Below are 8,162 nucleotides of genomic sequence, written 5' to 3'. Positions count from 1 at the left end.
AACCTGGCTCAGTGCTGAAGCAAGCGCCTTTCTTCTGACAAGACATGAATTAAGGGCTCCTTTCCCCCCAGTGGAAGGAGCCTCTCTCCTTCATTCCTAATAAGGGCAATGCTGAGGTGGTTTAAAAGGCTCTTTTCTGTTAGAGGGGTTTGATCTGTGATAATCTCCTATAATCTGGGTACTAGGAGCAAACTGAGTATTAGGTCTGGATCGCAAATCCACTCTCAGCCTTTTAAAAAATAATTTATTTATTTCAAAACTCATTTGAATACATTACCTTCCTTTTCCCTTCCATAAAGGACATTAAGGAAATGCCTTTCAAATTTGATTAACTAATATTAGTTAATCCCGCTTCTGGTAATTGCATTTCTCCTTCAGGAATTTCACAACCCTTTTAGAAATTGTACAGTCTTGGGTTGCAAACTACACGCTATAACCTCACATCAGCTTCTCAGCTCATTTTCTTGCTCTGAATATAGGTGCAGCACAGTTCAGGAAACGTTATAATTTCCATTTTAACTCACTGTTAAAGCTCTTAGAGTTACATTTTCTAGATAAATCATCCAATGAATTTTGTTTTGTTTCTGTTGTGTTTTCATAGCAAATCTTAGTCTCATTTTCAGATATTTTTGCAAAAGGAGGTTTTATTCTAGGATTTGTGATTATATTGCTAATTTCAGCTGTTACATTCCCTATACAGCTATTTGTGGTAAAACCAATGTTATTACTTCTAGCCCCTTGCTGTACCAGAACAATTTTGTCTATGGCCAAGTGATGAAGAGGGCAAGACAAACAGCAAATAATGAGTGGAGAATACTTGTACTCATGTGGAAGTACTGTACCCTAATACAGGCAGTGGTAGAAACACCATTCCTCCTGCAGTCATGTGCAGGAAAAGTAACTGACAAAGATATTTAAGAGTTGAAGACAACATGTAGTGAGCAAACCACACCAATACCACACACATTTGGAGTCTGTCTGGGTTGTCACCAATGGAGGTAGTAAAGAGAGCATCATTCCTTCGTCAGCTGCATTGTATCAGGTGAAAAATAACAAGGGAAAAAACACCCAAGGGAAATTATTATCACTGTGGGAAAATATCCCCCTGCTCTTTTGGGAAAGACTGCTGACACATAAGAATTTAGATCTACCTCTGTTCAGAATATTTGGGGTTCAAGTTTTGAGCAGAAAGCATATGTGTATATTTCTGTCAATAGTTACATCATATTTAGCTCTTCTTTTCCTACTCTGGTTTAAATGTAAGGGTATAAATTCTTGAATGACTGGATATTTATTTTGGTGGATTTTGAAAAACATATGGTATCTGTATGGGATTTCATTCTGAACAACAGCGTTGCCCATCTATATATACCACAAATAATATGGGTAATGGGAACATGCCTCACTGCATTCTACATTTATGGGAATGAAGTTATATAACTACATAAAATAAATATTTACAGCAATTAGCTTACTAAACATATAGAGCAGACACTCAAAAATATTCGGGAGAGGATAAGGCACTTGAAGGGTAGGAGATCCTCTCTTCACTAAAATGAAATCCAGGTCACCTGTCCTGGAGATTAATTCCGAAGCTGCTCACCTGGTATCATCCATATTAATGCCAGATGCAATTTAAACAGTGTGACATTAATAGCAAATATAAAATATCTGACATAGTAATATATTTTAGCTCTTTGAAGACTGGCTCACCAGTTTGATATTCTTAATGTCTATGCTTTGCATCCTGCTGGAATCATGATAAACCTAGGGGCTCTGTTTAGTCTGTATTTATGGTCAGTTGTTTGCTCTATGATTTATTCTGGAGAAATCTCACTGAAATGGCCACCCCCAAATTATTACTTAGGAGTGAAAATACAGCAAGGTCCCCAGAACTGATCTGAGTTCATGAACCCATTGAGAGAACACTAAAAGATGATAGCACATCTCCAGAAATTTGAGTCCTCAGTTTGTGGCTGATGAAGAATCTCAGTACATTTGGTTGGCTTGTTACAGTGAATAATTCAAACAACTGTAATTGTAATCATCAATTACAATTACAGTTGTAATTGTAAGTCAGTGCAGTCAGCAGCAAAGTTGCAGCAGAGTAACTGAGAATGTAGCATGGCCAGAAATCACATCAGCCATGTTCATTCCCCTGTCGTGTGCAGCTACTTCATGGCACTGACTGGGCTGGTGTGTACAGCAGATGAAAAACAGCCTCTTGGATGAAATCAAATGATAAATCAGTAAAGAAAGGAAACAGAGAAGGAATGAAATCTCATTGGGGGATGGGAAAGGGGGCTGGAGGGCTATGAGAGAAGGTGATGAGTCCTGGAAGGCCAAGCTAGAGATGTAAGTTCCTTCCATTTCAAATAAACTCAAATTCTTACAGGCTGATCTAAATGGTAGAAGTGGGGTTCCCCTTCTGGACTGGTTCTGCAGGGTTCTGTAACCTAAATTCCCCAAGGAGGGAAATGTTCCTGAATCTTATCCAGATGTGCTCAGTGGTCTTTGTAAGGGAAATACAACCTGGGTGGCTTCATCTCTCAGATTTTGGTGGCCTAGACCAGCAGTGATGCTCTGATTTGGGCACCCAGCAGGTACAGGGAACTGCAGCCCAGAAGTTGCAGCCAAACATGTATTGCTCTCATCTGCATTCATGACTTCTAACCAGTGCTACCCATTAGTCAACACTCAGAGTTTCACAGGCAGCTACATTTCAATCATTTGGGTCTGTGCAGTCATTTTGGATGTGCTTGTGTAGCAGCCCAACCATACAGCAAGCTGAGGCTCTCTGGCAGCTGTTAAAAGCATTTGTACTAATGGCCTCAGGCCTGTTTGCATTTTCATGCACCTGCTGAGCTTGGAATTGGCCTCACAACCTGATTTTAAAGGTCCACAATCCCGCTGGGGTTTCTTCAGCAGAAAGCCATAATTTATGGCCTTCTATTAAACAAGAAAAAAAAAAAAAGACATTATCTCCTACTGGCCCAAAATTCAGGAACACCAGTTTCTTAGGATCAAATTGGTGCTATATTGAGTGTTTCATATCTGATTTCCAGATATTATTACACAACCTGGTAGCATGCAATGATCTCTTAGAAAATGAATCTTTTTTTCTACAGAGGTTTTTTATTATATGCAAATTCAGGGGTATATTTGAAAACAAGAACAAATATCTGGTCTTTTTTTCTCAAATCTAGGTAAGGAAGTCACTGTTTGGGGTGCTGGAGTTTTGTTTGTTTGATTGTTTTTCAGTTTTTTTGCATTATGGCCCAAAATTTCATATTTTATGAAGTTGTTTATGAAGTGTTTTAATGTTGTTGCTGTTTCTGTTGCCAAGAACTTTGGTCTGCATTTAGTGACTGTGAAGCACACAGAAGGTGCACTGTATCCTTCTTGTAAAAGAGTAATATTCTCGTCATCTCTGCAAATACTCACCTGTCCAATTCCAAGTCCCTCAGGCAACCCAGTTGCAGATGATAAGAACTATCTTGTTTTAAAGTCAAGCTTGAGAGACTCAAAGGCAGGAAATCCAAAAGAAGAGGGAACATTCCTCTTTTTTTCTTTTCATCTGGAAAACTATTCCAGAGTTTTTTTCTTTCTTGTCCTAGTTTTAATTCTGCTGTGCTTTATTTTTTAGGGTGTGAATTTTGGAAGTAATTCTTTGCTTCTTTATGGAGAAGGGGACAGGGGGAAGCCCATCAGGCTTTGGGACAGAGTTCTCTGAAGTTTGCTTAAAGGTACTTTCTCTGAAATAACTAGTGTCATATCACAGGATACCAGGATAGAATGATTTATTAGGCATGGAATAGCTGGATCTACCATGTTCCTACATCTCCATGCCTCATGTCTCAGCTGTGACCTGTGCAGTGATCCTCTTTGGATTCTGCTTCAGCAGTCTTTGTGCATGGCTGTTCCACGAGTGATAGCATGCAACTAACTCCCTGCTGCAGCAACACTTGGATCTCATCCGTCTGATGAGCACCATTTTTCTGTCTATGGCACATCACATTTATGAGCCTAATTATTTGAAGTTTCCCTTCTCTGACTCATGCTCAAAAGAAGGAAGATTAGCACATCCACTCTTTGGATTTTACTTTAAGTCTCATCAAGACTCAGGGAATAAAGATGGCATTTCATCATGCCTGTGCCTTCTCAGATCGTGCATTTCATGCCTGTGAACCAACAGCACTGTCAAAGAGGAGCAGCTTCCCTGAAACAACAGTCTTTTCTTCCTGTTCAGACACCTGTCTTGTGATTTGACACATAAATGGTATAGGTGGTATTTAACAGCCCAGCATTAAACTAGTCTGCATTATTCATTGAAGAGAAGAGGATAGGAGTATTGATACTTTTAAAATAGATTAGTCCCACAGAAGAAACTTAAAACGTGTCATCTAAGCTATCCATTCAATTTCTCATTGCATGAAAAATATTATGGGCCAACTTTTGCCATAAGTTGATGCCCACCTCTGTAAATGTACAGGTAATCAATGGAGCATTTTCCTCTCCTATTTTCAAACTAAGATTTGTGGATTTAAAAGTTATTTTCTTCTTGTACAAGCCATTGATTTTCAGTGTTTCTCTTGCCTTGTGTCTGGGTGCCTCATGTGACTGAGTATAACATGTGATGCTGCCCTCTCCCAAGAAGCAAGGTCCTTGGGAGCTTGCACAATGTCCTCAGTGAATGCAGAACAGTAACTCCCCGTGGCTGCAGATCACAAGTCCTCATTGACAGGAGACTTATCTGCATCATGTGGTGAGAGCATCAGCTGAATAAATGCCCTAACAGAGGAGCTGAGACTTCACTGTTGTCATAGGAAATGAATGAACCCTTTCACCACCAATTAACTTTATTTGAAGTGCTGATGTCTCCCAGCTGGGATGAGATGCAGCTTATCAAATAATCTGCTTCTTATAAAGAAGAGGTTTCTGGTCTCTCTCTCCCTTTCTTCCACTAGTATTTAATGAAAAATGTAAATGTTCATTTATCGCCAAGCTAGGAAACCTGTACATCATAAACCATGCAGATAAAGAGTGCAACGTGTACACATGTGCATGGGGATGTATATGCTTGAATACAAATGCCTGCACTTGCTGATATATCTGTATCTGGATGTGTATTTATATCTGTGACATTTGCCATCTGTTGGAAGTGTAATACCGGGAATAAGCATCTGGCACTGTTTCATGTAGTAGGGCCTTCTGACAGCTGATGCTAAGGAATGCTGTACCTCTGGGGATTAAGGAGTGGTTAATTAGGACAAGGAAAACATACTGCAGAACATAAAATTCCTATACTGAAAGCAAGAGTTTCAAGGCATTCTGATTTGGTTTTCATCTGGCCCACAGCCTAAAACCAACCCTAATTTAATGTTTTCAGTGGGATCTCATAATCATGTTTCGGGGAATTTAAAGGTGAAATACGCAAGATATTAATAAAGGTTCTTGATAATTCCACATGCAGAACTGTCCACTTACAAACACTGAACACAGAGTCACTGAGAAAATGTTCCAGAGAAATGGGCTGCAAGGGGTAGAAGGGGGTACTGTGAACACCATATGGTGTACTGTGGGTTACCCACGGGCTAATGGGTGCAAAACATTGCAAGCAGATGTGACATTCAAGCTGTTCAAAGACTAAAATATTTTCTTAGCTATCAGGTACAATTATTCATTGCTCTCTGGGTAAGAATGCTTAAATTTGCTGTATTAAAGTTGCTGCATTTGTTGCACTCATTCAGAAACCTCCAAGGACTGTGTTTTGTTATGTGTCTTTGCAACAGTTTGCTGGGTGAAGAGTGAGAAATTAAACAAGCAGGCATTTGGAATATTATTTTCTTCTCTTGCCAGAGCAGATCAGTCCCATGATTTGAAATATAAACAAGGTTAGCAAAGTAAAATCTGCCACCTTTTCAATCTCACATCATGTTGGGCAGAGAGACATCTCATTTCTTTGTTATGCATTGCTTCACAAGTGAATTAATCCCAATTATAACCAAGTAAAGAGGGTAGTTTGGAGACATATCATATGGGTTATCTTCCTCAAAAAAAAGTGGGCAAGTTTGCTGTTCTCTACAGCTGGCAAACTCAGAAAGAACATTTGAAACCAGAAATATATTCCAGTTCATGTAATCTGTAAGGATATAAATGTAAGGAAATAGTCTGGTCTGCTTTGCTATGCATATGTACATACACAGGCATACACACACTTTTATTTTCATTTCATACAACCATTTGGTTCTTAGCAGACAACAAATGAAATCCACATAATCACTACTTTCAGAAATTTTCATTTTGTCATCTTGCTTAATATTGTCCAGGATGATAGGATGATGTTTTGGGGATTTGTGTTGGATTTTTAGCAGGCCTAACTGTGTAATTTAAGAGTAGAATCATATCTTATTCTTTCAAGCCAATGACATACATTTTTAGGAAAAAAGCTAGTTCCACTGTTATAAAACACCTCAAAAAATGAACTTACAGGAGTTTCATATGCATATGCAGATGTCTTTAATTATTCCCATAGACCTCACTTTAAACTCTTTAGCCCCCCTAATATCTCAGACTTCTCTCTTCTGAAGGCTCCTGTTGATCTCTGTTGCTTTCCTTACTATCTGCACTACCTGGCCTTTGCCCCTAAAACATGGTTAGTGCAGCTGCACATCAGACCATCCCATATTTACTTGAGAGACACCATATAAACATCTCAGTGTAGAAGTTCTCTCTTCGTCTCTCTTCTGAGATAAGAGGGCTAGGCCATCAAAGCTATCTCAGCTCCTCAGTGATGAGTGAAAATATTTATTGCACCAAGTGGGTGGGCATCTATGAATCATTTCAGGAAACACGGATGTGCAGTTGTGCTCAGAAGTGATGCAAAAAAGAATCCCTACTACGGTATTATGGCAGTACAACAGAAGAATAATCCAACCCAGAGGTGCTGAGTGAGGTACACACAGGAAAACAGAGCCAAGGTAGAGATTGGTCAGATTGTGTGTGGACGACCCTGGGGCCTTAATTGCACCTTAGCAATTAGGGCATGGATTCAGAATGCAGCCCAAACTACAGAGCTGTCTTCAGCAGCTCTCAGAGGGGTACAGAGGAAGCCACAGGACAATTCCAAAGGCCTGCTTTGTTGATAGTGGCAGTAGGGCAGTGACTGGTAGCACCTGAAGGATGATCACCACCCATAAGCAGCTCCAACCCTCTCTGAGGTCTGGCCACTTGCTGACTCAATGATGTGAGGCTCCCTGCCTCATCTCTGAGTCCCTGAATCCTCTTCCTCCCAAGCACTGTGAGCACAAAAGGGAGTTACCCAGCACCTGTTTAATTTTGCTCAGTATTTGCAAATCAGTTGGTGTGGATTGAACCTCATTCATTAATGCTAAATGAATTAATATTATGATTAACCATAATAAATGCAGCTGCTAGAGTGTGGAATTTATTACCTTGGTTCTTTGGCAACTATCCATTATTTTAAAACGGCATCTGTTGGCTTACTTCTTTTAATTTTATATGAGAATGTGAAAGAGTATTCTTCTTTAAGTATGTGATATATTTTGAAAATTCATGGCTGCATATGTTACTAATATTTAAAATGAACTCAAAGTCTAAATTAAAAACAACCCAGATGTCATGTTCAGAGCGAAGTAGCAACATAATAAAAAAATCCAAGTGTACCACAGTGGAACAAGGAAAAGAAAATTACTAACTCACTACAAGAACTTCTTTAGGAGTTTTCAGTGCAACATAAATGCAACATGTCATTAACGGCTAATATGAACTGCCATCTGGACAGTTGGATTATGTAGATTCTGGCACTGGAGGTGTCATTCATCTCAGAAAGTGTGAGAAAAACAGAGAGTTTGAAAAATGTTCCGAATAGAGTTTGACTGGATCTCTCTTGAATCTATTAATGCTGTTGGTGAGAAAGAGTCTGAGCAAAAACCTACAGAAAGTTGGGTCCTAAGTCTAAAAATGCTAGCTCTTCGGTCTGCAGATTTTAGATCAGAGTTTAGAGTACTCTAGTAATATAGACTTGTACAAATGTAACAACAGAAAAAGAGGTGAAATGCCTTTTACAAAATCTTTTTCATGCATTCCACAAAGGTATGTATTTCTTGATTCCTGCTTTATACCTAAAATTCTGAAGTCCA

Source organism: Melozone crissalis, unplaced genomic scaffold (genome assembly GCF_028551555.1).
Source record: "Melozone crissalis strain CALT ecotype California unplaced genomic scaffold, PUWL_Pcris_2 ptg000027l_1, whole genome shotgun sequence".
NCBI lineage: Eukaryota > Metazoa > Chordata > Aves > Passeriformes > Passerellidae > Melozone > Melozone crissalis.
Note: the sequence above shows the minus strand (reverse complement) of the source record.